Source organism: Tupaia chinensis, unplaced genomic scaffold, assembly GCF_000334495.1.
Source record: "Tupaia chinensis unplaced genomic scaffold, TupChi_1.0 Scaffold000185_1, whole genome shotgun sequence".
NCBI lineage: Eukaryota > Metazoa > Chordata > Mammalia > Scandentia > Tupaiidae > Tupaia > Tupaia belangeri.
Window position 1 is genome coordinate 272,187 of NW_006159660.1, and position 19,821 is coordinate 292,007.

A 19,821-nucleotide genomic window follows, 5' to 3' on the forward strand; every position below is an offset into this window, starting at 1 on the left:
GATTATAATCAGGCATATTATGGTAAAGGGAAAGAATGCCTTTATTCTAGTGGATCTGGGTTGAAGGGGAAGGACCTTCCCCCCATGAATTTTATTGAGGCTGGAACCTTTTTTGGTTGTCAAAACTGGGCACTGGCATCTACTCAGAGAGCAAGGATGCTGATGCTAAGCATCCAACATTGTACAGCATAGTCGCTCCTCAAAAAAAAAGAGTATTGAACCAGTAGTTGGCGTAATGACTGTCACTGAACTCCTGTGTAGCCAACTGCGGTTCGAGTCCCAGACCCGGTGGCTTAAACTCACACAGGGTGCATGTGCATGCATGCCCAAGATCCTGAGAGGAGAATAGAGGAGAAGGGTTTGTGGTGTGGCCATCCACCCCTGGGAGGTGATTTATCGCTTTCTATCCCTCTGTCTTTCCCTGTCTTTCTGGCGAGTGCACACACCCTGTAGCAAAAACCTTTCCAAAAAAACAAAATTATTCACTCCAAATTCAAATAATGCCAGTGCTTTATACTGTTCTCTACTTATCATGCAAATTTAACACATTTATTAGAAAACTACTACATGCTAATACCAAGCTGAATTCCTGTGTTTAAAAAGACATGCGATAGACAAGTTGACAGATGAATAGATGCATAGACGGTTGGCTGGAAGCACCGAAGGATAGAGAGGTGGATGAATAAATGAACGAGTGCTTTAGAGATAGACAGATGCACACAGAAATGGAAAGAGCCCGTTCCAGCACTCTGTGTAGGGCTAAAACTACATGTGATGGCTAATCTCAGGAAATTTGTACTCTTGCTATTATCTAATCATGTGTCTCCAGAATTTATTTTATTTAGTAACAAAAGGTTGGGATGTTCCAAAAGATAAACACATGCATTGTGGGAGGATTGCATAGTAATTTTGTATCAATTGTTAATATTGGTGAAGAAAATGTCTGTAAGTCAAAACTGATCACAAATTTTTAGGAAAATGCCTAAAAATGAGACACATATGATAATGTCTTTTTCAAATGAAATGTATATGTCTCGTTCCTATAGATGAGAATTACTGTGTTAAGTAAGAGCTGTATTAACTATCTAGATGAAATGGTTCTATATGTGATGAGGTAGAAAACTGAAAACCAGACAAACGGTTTGAGCAGAGGTTGTTAGAAAACCACCGGATCCCCTAAAACTAAGGCTTATACTTGGATACCACACAACAAAGAAAAATATTTTGCTTCCTTTGAAGAGATGCTGCATTTTACACAGCATAATCCAGAAATTAGATTAGATATGGCAAAGGCAGGATTTCTAGAAAGAGAGGTAGTTTTCCTCATATCTTCCTAATTTCTATCGCAGCATGGAGGTATCCAGAGAGCTTGATTTGACAACACATTTACTAAAATTAGAATGCTACAGAGACAATTACTATAGCCTGTGTACAAAGATGACATAAATTCATAAAGGCTTTCATATTTTTCAGTGGATGACATATTCAAAGGGCTGAATAAAAAAGAGTCTACTAGTCAACAAAGAATTCTATGTCCAACAAAACTTTCCTTTAAAAATTAAAGAAAAATTAAAACACTCCCAGATAAGAGAAAACTGAGAAAATATGCTGGTAGTAGACCTACCTTACAAGAAATATTAAAGATTAAAATGATTAAACTGAGATAAAAGGACACTAGATGTTAACCTGGATCTACACAAAGAAATGAAGAGCATTAGTAAATAAAAATACAAAAGAGAGTATAAATGTATATTTTAAACTCTTCCTATCTGACTAAAAGATGGGTGCATAAAACAACAATTATAAGACCATGTGTTTAAATTGTATAAAGGTGTGATTTGTATGACAATAACAGCAAGGGAAGGTGAGAATAGCAGGAATATATTGAAGCAAAGTTTCTGCATACTATTAAAATTAATATTAATAGGATCTAGATTATTGTAGTATGCTAATTATAACCCCTAGAGTATCCACTAAAGAAATAATTTGTAAAATACAGTAAAGAAGAAAAATGCTAAAGAAATAAAATAATACACTAGGAAATATTTATTTAACAAAAAATAAGGTAGTAATTAAAAAATAGAAAATTAAAAACATAGATGTGGGATCAGCAGATGGCTGGATTTCCTATGCATGGATTTCAAAATTGTTTGTATCATAATAAAATTATCCTTTTGGACTAGCATGTGGTGTGGTGGTTAAGACACTGGACTCCCTTATGGCTGACCTCGGTTTGAGTCCCGGATCTGGCAGCTTGAAAATCACACTGGGCATGTACATGTGTATCTATGTGTGCCCAAAATTCCCGGAGGAGAATGGAGAAAAAGAAATTGTGGTGTGACCATCCCTTGGGGGTGATGTCTCACCTTCCCTCAGACTGTTGCTTTCTGTCTCTCTTCTGCAGGAGTATGTGCCCTATGGCAAAAACCTAAAAATTTAAATTAAATTAAATTAAGTTGATCAATTTAGAAAATTTTAAATAAATAAACATGCTCTTTTAATTTCATTTTCACACAAATTTTTTGAAGTCACACCATACTGCATAGTTACTAGAGAGATTACATTTCATGAAATAGTTACAGGGTTTCTGGATCTGAGCACTACTAAAATTTCAGACGGCATAATTCCTTGTGGGGAGTATCCTGGAGGAGAATTCAGGCATCACTGACTTCTAACCGTGAGAAAACCATAAGCAGTGCCTATCATAGATGTCTTCAGACATGGCTAGATGCCCCCAGGGGGGCAAATTACTCTAGTTAAGAACTGCTGATTTAGAGAATATGATACCATTAATCATAAATCCTATAGCCAACAGTTTTAATGTGTGTATGTGTGTGCGTGTGTGTCTGTGTGTTGATAGGAGCACTTAAAATTAGTTAACTCCTAAGATCAGGAAAGACAAGTTACTTCTCTTCTATTAGCTATAGGAGAAGAATATTTATTAAACTAACCACCCAAACAGCAACGAGAAATTTCTCCAGTTTATCTCTTTATCCTTCATCGAACTCCTTCTCAAAGAAAAAGTGATTTAGTGGATTCTAATCAAGGTGATGGCTCATAGTGGTGGAAACTTCTGACCAGCCTCTGTGCTCATTCAAGAATACTTGCCTTTTGGGACCAGCAATTAGTGCAATGGCTATGTTGCTGGACTCCCATGTAGTCGACCGCTGTTCGAGACGTGGTGACTTAAAACTCATGCTGGGCATGTGTGCGTGCGTGCCCAAGATCCCAAAAGGAGAATGGAGTAGAAGGGGGTAGGGCTGTGGCTAACCCCCTGGGGGGTGATTTCTCACTTTCTGTCTTTCTGTCTCCCTCTGTCTGGCGCGCACATGCATCCTATAGCAAAAACCTCTCAAAACAAAACAAAAACAAAAACAAAAACCTTGGCTTTAAAGGCGTTCAGGCTATCTTTCTTAGATCCTGCTCAATTTAGTAAAATTAGCAGAGCACTTCTAAATTCAACTTTAGCAATGGTAAAAAAAAATGTTCCCACATTTTAATTCTTATCTAAATTATTCTGTAGTTCCTCATCTATGTCAGCATCAAAATTTTCTGAAAAACTCTTTCAGAATCTGCTATTCTTTCGGGGTCTGTTGCCATTGCTAGCATTAAACTAAATGTCCTCAGTCTATTTAAAAATTTTAAAGCCTGTATTATATTGTTAAATTGTATCTGGGCTATGACTTAGTAAAGCTATTACCTATGACCTCATCTGAAGAACCATGCTTCCAAAATACGGAGAGAATCACATAGGACCCGTGTAGACCTCTCTTCATTTCATTTTATTGTTTGGATAGCAGAACCCTAATTTTATTCCAATGTAACCATAGTTAGTAGTTTAAAAAGAAAAATGTGCCCCAATGTGAAAAAAAGGACCTATATTTCCATTCAATGGTTTTATATACTCGGTATGAAAAAAACTGCTTGCCAAGTAAAGGCATTAACACATTTTCAAGTGACTTCCCAAGTGCGACTTTTTCCCTTGGCTCAGCATTTCATTTTTAGAGCGTCTATTAATCAAGTCTAAGCAGCCTTTAAATCCCCAGTCCTTGCATCATGGCACCTCACTACGCTGCCCAGTCTCTCATTGTTCCTGTACTATCATCCCTTGCCTCCATTGTTTTAACTCAGCCTCTCGTTTTGTTCCTTCAGTCATCCCAACTCTATCATTCTTTGAGAACAGCAGCCATCAGTTTCTAAAGCCACAGAACAAGGACTAATGTTTACACTTTCAAAGGGGATTCACAGAATAATAAAGACCATTTAAGAAATGCCAGGAAAAATTGATTACTCCAGAATTCAGAACAACCAGTCCAGATGTAGAAGAACGACACCATTGATTTCCTTGGACTGGTAGAGGAAAAAAAAGGAAAAAGATGACTAAATTTATCTTTGTCATTTACTGAATTGGAATATTAAAACAAGTGGAACTTAAGAATTAAATATTTAAACTAATCAAAAAGAGGGAGAGAGACCAGCAATAGAAAATAACTCCCTCCATAATTAAATAGTTTAAAAAGCCAAGAGTATATAAAAAGGTTTTTTTAAAAAAAAGTACAGTAGTAAAAGGAACCAGATACTTTCTCCATTGAGAAATAATATGATCTAAAACAAAACCAAGCCACACTTTACTCTTTCGAAAGCAAAGATAGAAAGCCAGATAGTTGGTTATTCTTTTTCTCTGTCCTTATCCTTAAGAGCAACTGCTAAATTGCTAAGGATTTAGAGGCAAAATCTCATTAATCTATTTGTCTCAGATAGCTGTAATTATTGTGAATATTGTCAGATCCCTGTTTTGCACGTTTACTTTTAGAATACTAAGATCTGAGCATGAGAAATCAGAGGAATCTCAAGGTTGTTGAAATGATTTGAAAGACAAGGGCAAACTCACAGCTGAAACTAAGCCTCCTGGATGTTTCTTCCACGAGACTCAAAATAATGTCATTTTTTATTCTGTTCCTCACCTTGATAGAGTTCAGAAACTAAAACATTACTTCCTGTGTGATATTTGCACACTGCCACTCAGAAATTCATAAATTACTGCCTTTATTGAATAACAGTGTGTGTAGTTCTGCAAGGATGCTGCCCGTTCCTCACGTTCAGCGTCCCAAATCTACATTATGCTTGTTGAAAGTAACAGAACATTGTCTCCAAGTAAAATTTCATTGCATTTTTTCATGGATAATGCAAAAAAGCAGTAATCAAAGAGGAAAACAGGTTAATTTTATGCCAATCATGAAACCTGGTGACAGGTGCCACCATATGTTGCGACAAGATCTCTCGGCCATGGGTCATTGCTTTGAAAGGAACTAACGAATGCTTGCAGTACTGTGACACACCGAAAGGCCCCCTGGGATCCCATGAAAGATCTCATGACAGGTATGAAATTAACTCATGGCATCACGGTATTTTCCAAACATGACAGCTCCCAGATCGGTTGCCACTTAGCGCAGTGGGAATTGTGGGAAGAGCGACGACATCTAGTAAATTATTTCAGTGGGATTTCCTATGGGCCATAACGAAAACCATTTCCCAAAGAGAATGTCTAGAAAGGTTAAAATCACAGAAGGGAGTGGTTAAACAAATAGATATTAAGCAAAATAATTCTGTTTCAGATTTTCTATCATCTTGATTTGCTTCCTGACCTAATTTCCATAGAGCAGATGAATAAAGTATTCAGCATTATATTTTGAAAAGCTCTTTATTCTTCCTTCAACCGGAACAAGAGTTTCAGTCACAAGTTGAGGAAGTACTGGGCACCAGGCTTCCTTCCAACTCACATGCACGGGCCCATGTATAGACTCCACGTCTCTGCCTAGAGAAAGAAAATGCAAATACCCAAACTCTAAGTTTATCACTCCAGGACAGGCATGGATGTAAAGTCTGTAAGCTCTAACAGCAAAACTGCTTGTTATAGAAAAGAAGTTAAAGAGCCAAGCACACATTTGCATCACCTAATAAATGTGTCACAGTCTTACTGATTTCTGAGTTAACTGTCTTTCTTACATCAATTCCAAATGGTATGTCAAAGATAAAAGGAATAAATGGGAAAACAGGAAAAAAGGAGAACAAGTAAATTTAATATTTGGAAATAAAGTCACATAGACAATGTATTTATTTTCTTTGAATTTCTAATATAAAAATAATGTAAGTTCTTTTTCTTTTTTAGGTTTTTGCCATAGGGCATGTACAGCCACTGGAGAGAGACAGAGAAAGGGAAAGTAAGAAATCACCCCACCCCCTCCAGGAGGGGACGGCCACACTGCAGTCTCTTCTCCTCCAGTATCCTCTTTGTATTTGGGGCACACATGCACACACATCAGACATGATTTTCAAGTTGCCAGATCCAGAACTCAAATGGTGGTCGGCCATGTGGGAGCCCAGCACTTTAACCACCACACTACCTGCTCCCCTCAAAACAATGTTAAGTTCCTTAATACCACTTTTTCAGCACAGGGAAAAGTATAAGGCAAGTGTTTGGCAAAGAATAAAGCAAAGTACAGATGTCCCACTATAAAGCAAGATGTATGAATCCTAAGTTTATCGATGATAGTTTAAAATGCATTCCATGTGTTGTCCTGTACAGGATAGAAGTAACATGAAAATCAATGTGGTAGACCATAAAATGAGAAAATACACAAGAGTCAATGCTGTGCTCTCCTGCCAACAGTCAAATTCAGTGCCTTAATGTTATGTGTATACACAGATACAGAATTTTAAACTCTGATTTTCACAATCTGAACACTAGACACTCCTGGTTATTTTGTATTGTTAAACATAAATTTCCTCCAGAATTTTTTAATGATCCCTGGAGGTAGATATAATCATTTATTTTTAGGACCAGAAATGCCTTAACAATTTATCAAGTAATACCCTTCAGTTTCCTAGCAGATGCATAGTATCTTTTTTAAAGGTCCACAAGCTTTTAGGGTACTGATATATTATATTTGATTTCCTGAAATGAATACCTATGTAGCAAACACTATGTAACATACTATATGTCAGGAATGGCCTTAGGAACTTACTTCATAAGTAATTAATTTACTCTTCATAATACTCCTATAAGGTAGGTACTATGATTTTTCAGTCTTTCAGATTAGATCGTATGGGTATAAAAAAAGAGAAGTCTTTTTAATTAGTCATCAGCTACTCAGTTGAATACTCTGGAAGTGAACCCAGATTATCAATCCAGCCCAAACCTACTCTAAGAATCCCTTGCCGTGATGCCGTGGAAGTCCTTTCTAGTGCTCGGCAGCTCATCCATGCATAAGCTGTTGCTTGGGACTTAATGTTCTTATTGAATCCTCAATGTCAAAGACAGCTCAGTCACTGGATTCTAATAGCTCCAAGGACACCCTCAACTTTATAAAAGTTTCTTCCAAGCAGACTAAACTTTGACTCTCTTCAGCTCCACCCCCAGAAACAGGAAGACTATGATCATCTTAGTGTTTTAACAACTCCAACTTCAGAGTTCACAATAACTCATTCACATATTGTATTGAGTATGTAGAATATATAGACACCATGTATGTTATAATATATTTAATATAGTGCTGAATTAGATAAATATAATGATCTTTATCATCATAACATTTTAGGTATATGAGGAAATATATTGTAAAAGTAATCATGACAAGGAATATATAATATTTATCTATTTATTTTTCATTTGTCAAAAGGCACATGTGCTTACCAAAGCTGCTAGACACAGGTAGAGAGGGAGCAGGAGACAGCACCCTCCACCTACCATGGGGCACGGTCATGGCCCATCCCTTCTCCTCCATCTCTGCCTTCTTTGGGGATTTATTTTTTTTTGGAGAGGTTTTCACTATAGGGCACATGCGCTCGCCAGACAGAGGGAGACAGACAGAGAGACAGAAAGCGAGAAATCACCCCCCAGGGGGGATGATCACCCTGCAATCTCTTCTCCTCCATTCTCCTCTTGGGATCTTGGGCACGCATGCACGCACACGCGCCCGTCGTGAGTTTTAAGCCACCGGCCCGGGACACGAACGCGGTCGACTATGTGGGAGTCCAGCGACATAGCCATTACGCTAATTGCTGGTTCCCGATTCTTTGGGGATTTGAGACACACACACATGCATGCCCTGAATGCTTCTCAAGTTGTCAGGTCCAGAAACTGAACTGCACAGTCGGCCAATTAGGATTTAGCCACCTTAACCACCACGTCATAGGCTGGTACATGAGTAAGAGAGAGAGAGAGAGAAGAGAGACAGCAACCCTAATAAGGTCTTGACACTATGGTCTACTCCCAGTCTCAGCTACCCTTGGATCATGGGCACATGTGTTCTGGTGTATGTAGAGGTGTCTGGACATGAGCCCGTGTTGGTCAACCTCACAGAGTGTCACATTTCACCACTACATCATCAGCCATATCCTGAGTATATAATATTAAATAAATTTTTAAAGAATATAAACAAGGACCACAGTTAGCGTAATGGCTATGTCACTGGACTCTCACATAGTCGACTGCAGTTCAAGTCCCAGATCTGGTGGCTTGAAAATTATGCCAGGCACATGTGCATGCATGTGTGCCTAAAATCCCAGGATGAGAGTGGAGGAGAGGGATTGTGGCATGGCTATCTTCTGTGTGTATGTGTGTGGGCGGTGATTTCTCACTTTCTCTCTTACTGTTTCTCTCTGTCTCTCTCTGTCTCTTTCCAGCAAGTACACATGCCCTATGGCAAAAGCTTTACAAAAAATAAAAAGAACAGTCTAAGCAGGTGATTTAGACTTTGGAGTCTAAGTCTTTAACCCCCACTCTTTTTGAACTACAAATTACTTTCTTAAACATCCTAGCTCTTAGTTTTTTTTTAAATTATGTAAAAGGGTTTTAAAGATTAAGGGATATAAAATGATCAACAAATTATTTATATTCAATTAATAGTATTTTTAATCATTATTGCTAATAATGTTTAGATTTTATACAAATTTCTTTTTATGTAAGTTCTTCCTTGATTAAGTGTTCTTTTCAGAGAAATAACTATTATTGAGTCATAATCTCCTTCTTTTCCATTTTTAGCAAATAAAGATTTCTCATTATACAATAGTAAGTGTATTAAGTTCCCATTCAACATTCTCATAAATACATAAAAGGCCGACTACCGTAAAAAAGAAAAAACACCTGTCCCTGTGTGTCTACTTTTCCCTGCTCAAGATGTGAAACAAGCCATCTGCTCGCTTTTTCTGCAGCAAAGTAGTAAATATTTTACTACAGATGACAAAACTGGGTCATTCCCTGCTCAAGATGTGAAACAAGCCATCTGCTCACTTTTTCTACATTTTACTACAGATGACAAAACTGGGTCCTTGCAGATAGCAAGTAAAACAATTCATAAGATTTTTTTTTTCTTATAGAGACGAGGCAAGCCCAGTTCCACCCTTGCCACCAATACAAAGCAACAGAGACAATATTGTAGCTGGACACACTGGAACTACCTTTTAATACCAGGCACTCTGGAGTTTGAGGCAGAGGATCTCAAGTCCAAGGTCAGTCTGGGTGACATAGAGAGTCCCAGTCTCTAAAATTTAAAAAATAAATAAAAGAAGAAAGGGAGGAAGAGAGGAAGAGGAAAAAAAAAAGGAAAGAAGGAATGAAAGAATATTATGAAAGTTAAGGCATCCATACATGGGCCAGCAGGTAATGTGGAGTTTGAGGCATTAGATTTCTCTCACCCTCTGTCTCTGTCTCTGTCTCTCTCTCTCTCCCTCTTTCTCTCTCATTCTCATACAGCCTATAACAAACACTAAAAGAAGAAGAAGAAGACAACAACGACACACAACTGGAAAGCAAGTAGAATATTTGTTTCTGTCCTACAAAAATTGATGTACCTTTTCAACCTGACAATAAAAATCTAAACAATAAACAGGAATTTTAAACAAATAAATTTTGTTAATGTAGCTAAATATCAGGACCAGCAAATGGCATAATGGTTGCATCACTGGACTCCCATGCAGTCAACTACAGTTCAAGTTCTGGACCAGGTGACTTAAACTCACCCAGAGCGGGAAAATGGAGGAGAAGGGATTGTGGCATGGCCATCTCCCTGGGAGGTAATTTGTCACTTTTTGTTTCTCAGTCTCCCTCTTTCTGGGTGCACACATGCTGTATAGCAAAAACCTCTCTTTTTTTTTTTTTTTTTTTTAAAAAAAAGGGCGCAAAATACCTTCATCCAATGTTAGTATGATGCTAGATAAGCAGTTACTGATAGTTAAGGGCTGTGCACCTCCCACTCAGCAGCTGCGTAAACTTGAGCAATCACTCACCTTTCTCTATGTGGAGGGACTGTTTCAATATTAGTGAATAGATAAAATAATTCTAACCCACAGACTATGGATGGATGCTATCCCAGGCACTAAAGAGAGGCAAACAGGACCAGACTGGAATCCATGCAAACAAAACTTACTCTCTAAATTGCTTAGTTAGCAAAAGGAGATATTGGGACTAGCAGATGGCATAATGGTTATGTTGCTGAACTCCCATATTATTGACCACAGTTCGAGTCCCAAACTGGGCAGCTTAAACTCATTCTGCAAGATCCTGGGAGGAGACTGGAGAAGGGATTGCAGTATGGCCATCTCCTCTGGGGGAGTGGGGTGATTTCTCGCTTTCTGTCTCTGTCTTTCTGGTGAATACACATGCCCTACAGCAAAAGCCTCTCTCTAAAAAAAAATTTAAAATAATTTAAAAAAAAAGAAAAAGGAGATAACATTTCTTATCTCACCCCAAGGGGAGTGATTTCTCACTTCCCCTCTCTTTGTCTCTCCCAGATAAGTGCATAAGCCCTATGGCAAAAACAAATAAACAAACAAACAAGAAACTGTGAGGATAAGTTATATGGTCCACTAGAATGAAGATGCCACCAAGACCAGATAGTATATATAGGAAGTATGAGGACTCCATAAAGCCACACGAATGTTTCTATGCACATAAGCACTGGACAACTTATCATCAGGTAAAAGAAACATACACAGAAAATTGTGCAAATATACCTTGCACTTGACACACTGTGCAAAGAAATTTTCCAATTGCAGACGATGTACATGCTCTTGAAAATGGACACATATCCTATTTAAATTTTGAGCACATATAGACACATTCAAATCCTCACAAGATGCTGCTTACAGTGAAAAAGAGCCATTGGCAACTCACACGTCAGCCTACATCTCACCAGAGTAAAAAGTTAAACCAAAAAGGGATTGTACCTGAAAGCTGTAGCGCGGCATTTGGATTGAGAATATTGTGGGTTAATGACCTTGAAAGATAGCTCTTCCCTCATTTAGCTAATCTGAATCATGCGTGTATTTATTCTGCTTGTTTAAAGACCATTTTAGCCAGCTTCATAGTTTTAAATGTTCTAATTTGAGCCCAGTTTGACTTAAGCAGTTGGATTTATATTGAAATAGCAAGATTTCTGAATAGTACCTAACGCGTGTGTTTGTGTGTGTATGCGTGTGTATAACATGTTTGAGTGACCAGAAACTGCATACTCTGTCTTGATCTTCTCTTAATAATCTACCCAAGAATGGTGACTCTCCTGAAGTGATCATCGAGTTGAGATACTGGACGATATATTATATAACCTTTGGGTCATCAGAAAAGTCCTAACATATTTTTGAATAGAAAAAGACATCATTACTATTTTTGTAACTATTGGATGACCACTAGTCACAAAAGGAGGGGACGGGGTTAGTACACACAATAGGCAAACACAAATGAAAGCACTGTCTTTAGAAGGGCACAGAGAATGAGAGGGAGGGGAAACAAAGTCAGTGAATTGAAGCTGGTGGAGTGAGAGGGCGTTTGGTCAGAGCTGAGCCTGCAAGTTATTGAACCCACTTCACTGAGGATTTGTGGGTCATATTAGGAGCTTATACTTATCCAAAGAGGAATGGAAAATCATGACTACATTTCAAGCGGAATGATGTGATCAGATCTGTATACTAGAAAGAATTCTCTGGACACAGAATGAAGAAATGCAGTATGGGCAAGAGTAAACTGAAACAGTTAGGAAACACATCTAGTCTCTCTGTACACACTACGCACATGCACATGTGTGTCTGTGATCCTGGCTGCTGAGGCTGGGGGGGGCGGTGACTGGTGGTGTAGCCTCTCTTGTGGGGGACAGCAGGTGGCATGGCGGTTAAGGGAGCCAGACTCCCACATGGCTGACAACGATTTGAGTCCCGGACCTAGTGGCTTGCTTTCTCACTTTTCCCTCTTGATCTGTCCCTCTCTGATCAAATTAAAATAAATAAGTAACTAAGTAAGTAAATACATAAATAAAGTTAAATGAAGTAATTCTTAAAAGAAATAAATAAAAGAAAGAAAAAGACTGCATTGTGGGCCAGCAGGTGGTGTGGTGGTTAAGTGGCTGGACTGATATGATTGCATACAGTCCAATTCCTGGACCTAGTGGCTTGGAAATCATGCCAGGCAACTGTGTGTGTGTGTGTGTGTGTGTGTGTGTGTGTGTGTGTCTAAAATCCCAGGAGGAGAATGAGGAAAAAGGGATTGCAGTGTGGTCATGCCCCCTGGGAGGTTATTTCTTACTTTCTCTCTGTCTCTCTCTCCAGCAAGCACACGTGCTTTATGACCAAAAAAAAATCTTTAAAAAAAAAAAAGAAGACTCCACTTTTGTGATCTTTCTGTCTGTCTCTCTCTCTCTCTCTACTTCTCTTTCTCTGTCTCATATGGAGGAAATAAACCCAAACAATTTAAATAAAGTCAGGGAAATTATAATTTAAACATAAAAAGCATTTATATTAGATATATATTCTTCTTTGAAAGTTGTTATGACAGAAAATATGAACTGGACATCAAAATTCATGGTCCTGGTAGTTTCGTGATGTATTTAATTTTGTCATTTCACAGGGAAAGTGGGAGAGGGACTAGACAGGAAGGATATGACTATACCAAATGTAGCTCCAATTAAATATTGATGAGACTTAATGGCCAAACAATCAAGGTCTAGAGGACCCAAGTCCTGAATAAGATTAAAGGAGATAACACAGAGGCTAAGAGGAAAATGATTAAATTTGGAGTGATAATTTTCTCTAAGGAATAAAAGAGCTTAAGTACTCGTGGAAAAGACAGCTAAACTAAAACATATTGATTCAGGTTCCTGGATAAGAAGCTCTCCCCTGGTTGGAGAGGGGCAAACGAAACACTTGCAGACGATGCGATACTTGGTCAAAGGAGGGGCAAATTCATTTTGGTCATGAAAATGACACCAAACAAATGCTAGCTATTGCACATTCAGGAATTCCAAGACTGGAAAATGCACGGAACTTCAGCAAGCCCTTCATTTACTCCCACCTCCTTGAAGTTCCTGAAACACAGTCAAGCTATCATTTTTCTAAGGTCTTTGCACCTGCTGTTCCCTTTCCCTTGATGGTTCCTCCCTAGACACTCACAGAGCTATGCTTCATTCCAGCCTTGGATCCAAGGGCAGCGCATCGGAGAGCCCTTCCTCAACCACCCTACTGAAATTAACTTATATTCCAGCTTTACCCTTCTTAATAGGAAATATCACCATCTGACACTTTATTACGTGTTCATTGATTTGGCTGTTTATTATCTCCCTAGATTAGACTACAACTTCCATAAAGCCAGAACTTTATCTTATTCACCTCTGTGTCTCCACACAGAATGCCTTGTAATCATAGGAACTCATAATTAATATTAGGGCGGGAAAGAAAACAACAACAACAAAACAAAACATGATTAAATTAATCCAGTTGGGACTGAATGAATCCAGTGTGAAGCTGTCATCTTTATAATCATCTGTGGAACTTGCGCCACAAAACGTGTCCACTACTGCTTTGAACTATTTCTATCTAACTCTTCTGAGGTCTTGTAACTCCTTTTCCACTATATGAACACCTCCACAGCATTTCCAATCATAAGACCTAAAATTCTCTTCTGCCTTAAACTTCTTGCAATAGAAAATGCCATGGATAAGGCCTAGAGAATATATATCGGGTGCCTCTCTTCTTTCCCTTTGTGTTCGTCATTTTGGTGAATTACTAGAAGATGGCAGTTCCGGCCAAAAGGCTAACAACTTTATTTTCAAATAAGGTCACGAAAGAGGAAAATGGAAATGAAAGAAGCCTTGGAATTTGTGAATTAGAAATAAATCTATTACCAAACCAAAGACTCGGAAGAAGATCATAATAAGGTCCATGCAAAAATGGCACCAGTATAATGGAGAGAATATAAACAAGCAAAATTATGAGTTGAAAATATGTCTGCTACTATACTTAAGAGCTGGATGAAGTCATAGCATTTATGCAAATATGACAAAGAACAAGGTAATGACAACAAATAAAAGAACAACTATGATGGCAAATGAAAACTGAGACTCTTAAAAGGATAAACTGTCCCAAGAGGACCCAGTAGCATGGTGATTAAGCCCTATGCATATGAAGTCAGATCCCATGTGGTCAACAGAGACTTGAATCCAAGCCCTAACAACTTGAAAAACCACACAGGTACAACTGGGTGAGTGTCCCAAATCCTAATGGGATAGAGAAATAGAGGACAAATGATTACAGCATGAGATTATTACACGAGACTTCTCATGGCAGTCTCAAGTAGTTGAACTTGATGCCTGACTGCTGGCTTTTGCAGAGCAAGACACTTTTATTTCTTTAAGAATCATTTATATAATTTTGTTAATTAATGTTACTATTATTATTTAACTAGAGAGAGGGAAATTGAGAAAGCAAGGCACCAGATCCAGGACTTGAACTATAAATGGCCATGTGGGAATCCAATGCCCCCAACTACCACACCACCTGCCAGCCCTATGGAGCAAGAATCTTTAGAGAACTAAGGGGAAGTAACATACTTTCTCGGATCTCCTTTCAGAATAGTGAATACAGGGACCAGCAGTTAGTGTAATGGCTATGTTGCTGGACTCCCAGGTTGTCAACCGCAATTCGAGTCCCAGACCTGGTGGCTTAAACTCATGCTGGGCGTGTGTGCGTGCGTGCCCAAGATCCCGAGAGGAGAATGGAGGAGAAGGGATTATGGCGTGGTCATCCCCCCCTAGCGGGTGATTTCTCACTTTCTGTCTCTCTGTCTCTCTCTGTCTGTTTGGTGAGCGCATGTGCCCTATAGCAAAAACCTCTCCAAAAAAAAGAAGAAGAAAAAAAAAATAGTGACTACAAGTGAATCACTAAGGCCAGCCTGGATTTAAGAAGGGAGAAATGGATTTCATTTCTTAATGGGAAGTCATCAAAGAATTTTTGAACATGTTTTAAATGCACAGCAGTTTTGAAGAGCCAGAACTGCCTTCCTAATTCAATAAAAAAAAAAAAAATCTTATATTTTGGCTGAAGTTTCCTTTTATAAGACTATAGGCAAGGGAGTGTGAGGTGGAAGGAGTTGGAAGAAGAAAGTAAGGGTTACTTCCTACAATCATGAAATACACCTTGTGTAAATTCAGGCAGGTCATTTTACCTCACCGATTTCTAATTTCCTCTTACTAACGTGCAAGTAAAAATGCCTATTTCATGTTTTCGTGGATTTAAGCAACATAAGCCATGTCTAACATAGTGACTCTGATAATTTATTGTTAATAAATGATATGTAGCTATTATTGAAGTTGATTTGAACAATTGATATTCCTAACACTTTCTACAAAGACAATTGCTATGGCTAATCCAAAACCAGATTTTCAGGAGATAAATGGAAGGGGATTTATATAATGGGAGTCTTCATTGATGAGAGTAGAGGAAAATAGCCAAAAATTTATAATTTTGAATGGATATTGGCATAAAAAGAAAGCCAGAGATGCAGAGCTGAGGAGGCTGATATTTGTATGCTAAGCTGTGGAAATCAGGAAATGTGTGATATGGTTATCTGACAAATTGATTCAGAGAATCCACAGAGGAAAGGGAAATCAAAGGAAACATTGATGAATGTGGGTGAGAGTACTGTGTGTCGGGGAAGCATTGTATTTCTTCCATTTAATACATGTGCTGTGTTCGGAGCACTCTTATGAAAAGTCATCTTTCATGTTAAGTGGAGATCATGTTTTTGTGACATTTCTATTTGGTAGTCATATCTCCAGCTATTAAAAATTGCATTGTGATAAAGCACTATTTTGGTATATGCTGTGAAGTCATATGGAAAATATCTTCTGCTATACAGTAGGATTTCAATAGAACTGGGTAAATAAAACATTCATATTTCCAAATAAATTGCACATAAATAACCTTACCAGCAGGTGCTGTAGTAGTTAAGGTGCTGGACTCCCACATGGCCAACTGAGGTTCAAGTCCTAGACCTGGTACCTTGCTTTCTCACTTTCCCTCTCTCTCTCTGGTCAAATTAAATAACAATCACAATAATAATAATAAATAAAACTAAATAAATAACCTTAAAGAATTAAAAGATTCTTGCTCTTAAAAAGCCAGCCATCAGCCATGAAGTTCAACTACCCTGAGACTGCCATGAGAGGTCTCATCTAGGCCCTCCTGCCAACACCCCAGCTGAGCTCCCAGCTAACAGCCACCTGTCAACTGCCAGCCATGTGAGGCAGCCATACTGAGCCTGGATCCCAAGTGAACCTTCAGACAACCATTTCAAGCAACATCTTGACAGAAAATGCATGAAAAGCTCCTAGAAAGAACTGCCCTCCATACATTCTTGACTAAAATATGAGCAAAGTGCACAACTGTTTTTACGCCACTAAACTTTGAGTAATTTTTATGCAACTATAGTAACTGGAACAGCAGATGAAGGCCTAACAGCTTGGTTCAATAGAAGCTTCATAAACAAGGCAAAACTCACTCTTTTACTCTCCCCTTCCTGCCTACACCAAGGATCTAGCAGTGACAGTGTTTCCAGGATCCAGGTAGCAAATATAGTAAGAAGGTGTCTATAACCTCTCCCATGACCTATCTGCCTATAGTGGACCAGAAAAAATGATTGAACTCAGGGTCTAAATTCAGAAAAATAAAATAGGAAGCTTGTCAGATTCCTCCAATCCAGCCATAACTGGTTTATCAAAGATCCTCAACTCAGTAGAAGATTAGTCTACAGTGGTTTCATTTTTTTCATTTTCCACATTCTTTTGTTAAATTTTTCTTTTCTATCCCTCTGTGACAACTTGTCATTCCATAAGTCTCATGTTGTTTTCAATCACTCATGCTCAGTTTGATTCAAAATGCTTCCCTCTCCCCAATTTCTGACCAAAACTATGACTGGAAGGAACTGAAATGGGGAAATGGAAGTGGTCTCTCTGATTTCTCCTCTCATTCTGGCATCACCAAATCATTATAACCTCTTCTAGCCTAGCTCTTTTAATGCATCAGATACTGCTCAAGTCCCAGGGGTGTCTCTCCCACCCCAGTTCCATCCCTACAGTAGATCACACAGCCTCTGGCTCCTGGTGTCTCTGTATCTACACTTTTACCAACCCCCTTAGGCTAGGTACCAACAAGATCCACAAGCCTAGCTACTTAATATTGGGTCAATTAGATATAGGGACATTTATGGATGCAAAGGTGAGAACATTGGCTTTCCACTGACCATCCTATAACTTTTCTCCAATTTTCTCTTCTTTCCCCCAACTTTGGTATAGAAACTTACCAGGAAATCCACTGTTGATTCAGATCGCCAAACCAATAATGATGCCAGTCCCTCCTTTCAAGCACAGTAACCAATACAAATGATCAAGTTGGGCCCCTTCACTTGACTTGGGGAAAGTAAAATCTCCATAGAAGAAATTCTTATCACAAATAATGCACATTTTATAAGGCTAAAACACTTCAAAGAGCTACTCTCTTCCTTCATGCCCTCAAATCTTTCTGTATAAGCTGGGAGGCTGAGTTCAGATGGGTGGGGAGATTGGTTTTCTTAGGAAGCTTCTGAGAAAGGATTTGGCATGAAGTTTTAAATTTCTCTCTTCAGTAAATGGTCATTAGGCTAATCTCTATTCTGTTGGGGAAAAAACCTCTAGTTACCAATTTGAGAGTAACCACAACAAAATACAAAGTCCTATTCAGTCTTTTGTTAACATTCATCATTACTAAGGAAGTCTAAAGTAAACTAACATGTTAGCCATCTGAATCAGCTCTTTGTCTTTACACCATATATTCTGGAACACTGGAAAAAAAAATTTCCCTAGTAATTAATACAGAATTTGAACCCAAGTCTCTGAGTTATTCCAAAGTCTGTTACCTTTTTTTTTCCCTGTATTTTACTAAGACTGTAAGATTTATAGTGCCTCAGAGTATAGGATTGTAAAAGTTTGCACAATATATTTATAGCACATGGCATTTTGAGGTAAAGAAGGAACCAGTACAAATTAAAGAATGAAGATAACCTAAAATATGTACTGCATGCACAACCTCCTCACCATTTATTAATTTTCTATTGTTACAATGTCTAGAAAACTTTATATTCCAAATGATTTTACTAAGTTTGATGTCATTGTAATGTAAAGCTTGAGAAATCTGTCATTTTCATGCAGAAGATTATGTCTTCAAACGTGTTTGGATGAAACACATTTGGAGTAAGAATAAACTGAAATGTGATAATGACAACAAATATAAATTGAATAAACTACCAGCTGTAATAAAAAGTAAAGCAAGGTTTTTCATAGGAAAGTTATACCATTTTAGAATTGCTATTAATAGAAGAGCTGACCAACTCATGTCTGAACAGTATCAATACGACTGTATTTTAATAATTGTTATATGTTCTCCTAGAAAAATGAAGCTTAATTTGCTTTTCACAGTTTCTTAGAATTGGCTCACATTTTAAATCTATTTTATTAAGAAAATGCCTTTTAAACCTTAGAGAGTATTTGTTATGAACAAGCTATATAATATTTAGCATTTCTTTTCAGCTTTATACAATGTAATGGAAAAAAATCAGTGAGAACCTGGCATTGCCTCTGAGATACACACAATTAGTCATTAGTGTTAAAATCAGTAGATACTGGAATATAATGAATAAAGTGATTTTAGACTCTTAAGAGGAAATCTGTATAGGTTATATTTTCAGTTCTAATCTTCAGTTTACAAAATAACAATTAAAAAATCCTCCTAATTTTAAGATGACAGCTGCTAGAAACTTCTCAGTTCTTAACTTTCTAAGGAAGTAAATACAATATTATAAGGTGAAATATGAACATAACATAGAGAAAAGTGAAAAATCTCAACCTCCCTTAAGGTCTAAATCACCTCATGGTAGTTAATTAGGATCTTATGCAAAGGAAGTTGCTACCAGGGCAAGGAAACAAATTCTCATTAAATTCCGTGCCCAGAGGTCACCAGGGAAATGATGGCGGAGGCTCTTCTTCTTAGCATAATTGTGAACAGAGATCTTGCTGCCAAGTAAACCTGCCTTAACAAAAATGGTATCACTTAGTTGTTCAATTATTCAAAAGGCATTTATTTAAATCCTGCTGCGTACAGTGAAAGAGCACAAAGTCAATAGAGCATAGGGTCCTTACGTTGTAAAATATGAAATACATACACAAAATCGCAGGTGAATGCAAGAAACCACATTCACTAATCGGAAAAGTAGCAAGGACAAATTAAGCAGGTGAAGGCTATGGAGGTGCCGATGCATGATCAAATCACTTCCCATTGACTCAATTCCCAGCATTTTGAGTATGAGGAGTGTGAGATAATTCCCTGAACTCTAAAATAATCAGGAAATAGCTTCAGTTCTTATTAATCATTTTTTAATTATATTACAACTTGAAGGGTGAATGATTGTCTTTTGGATAACTCTAAACTAAACTCTGGAAGTGCCACCTTGCAGAGATGGAAAACATC

At 37.9% G+C, this 19,821-nt stretch overlaps 1 protein-coding gene and 1 non-coding gene across 2 annotated transcripts in view; one reads left to right on the plus strand and one right to left on the minus strand.

The window, feature by feature from the left end:
• CHL1 (cell adhesion molecule L1 like) overlaps positions 1-19,821 on the minus strand; it is a 250,099-nt gene that overhangs the window by 139,483 nt on the left and 90,795 nt on the right.
• LOC114007510 (U6 spliceosomal RNA) lies at positions 1,368-1,470 on the plus strand. Its single transcript, XR_003549124.1, has one exon. It is a non-coding gene; the product is annotated as a U6 spliceosomal RNA (small nuclear RNA).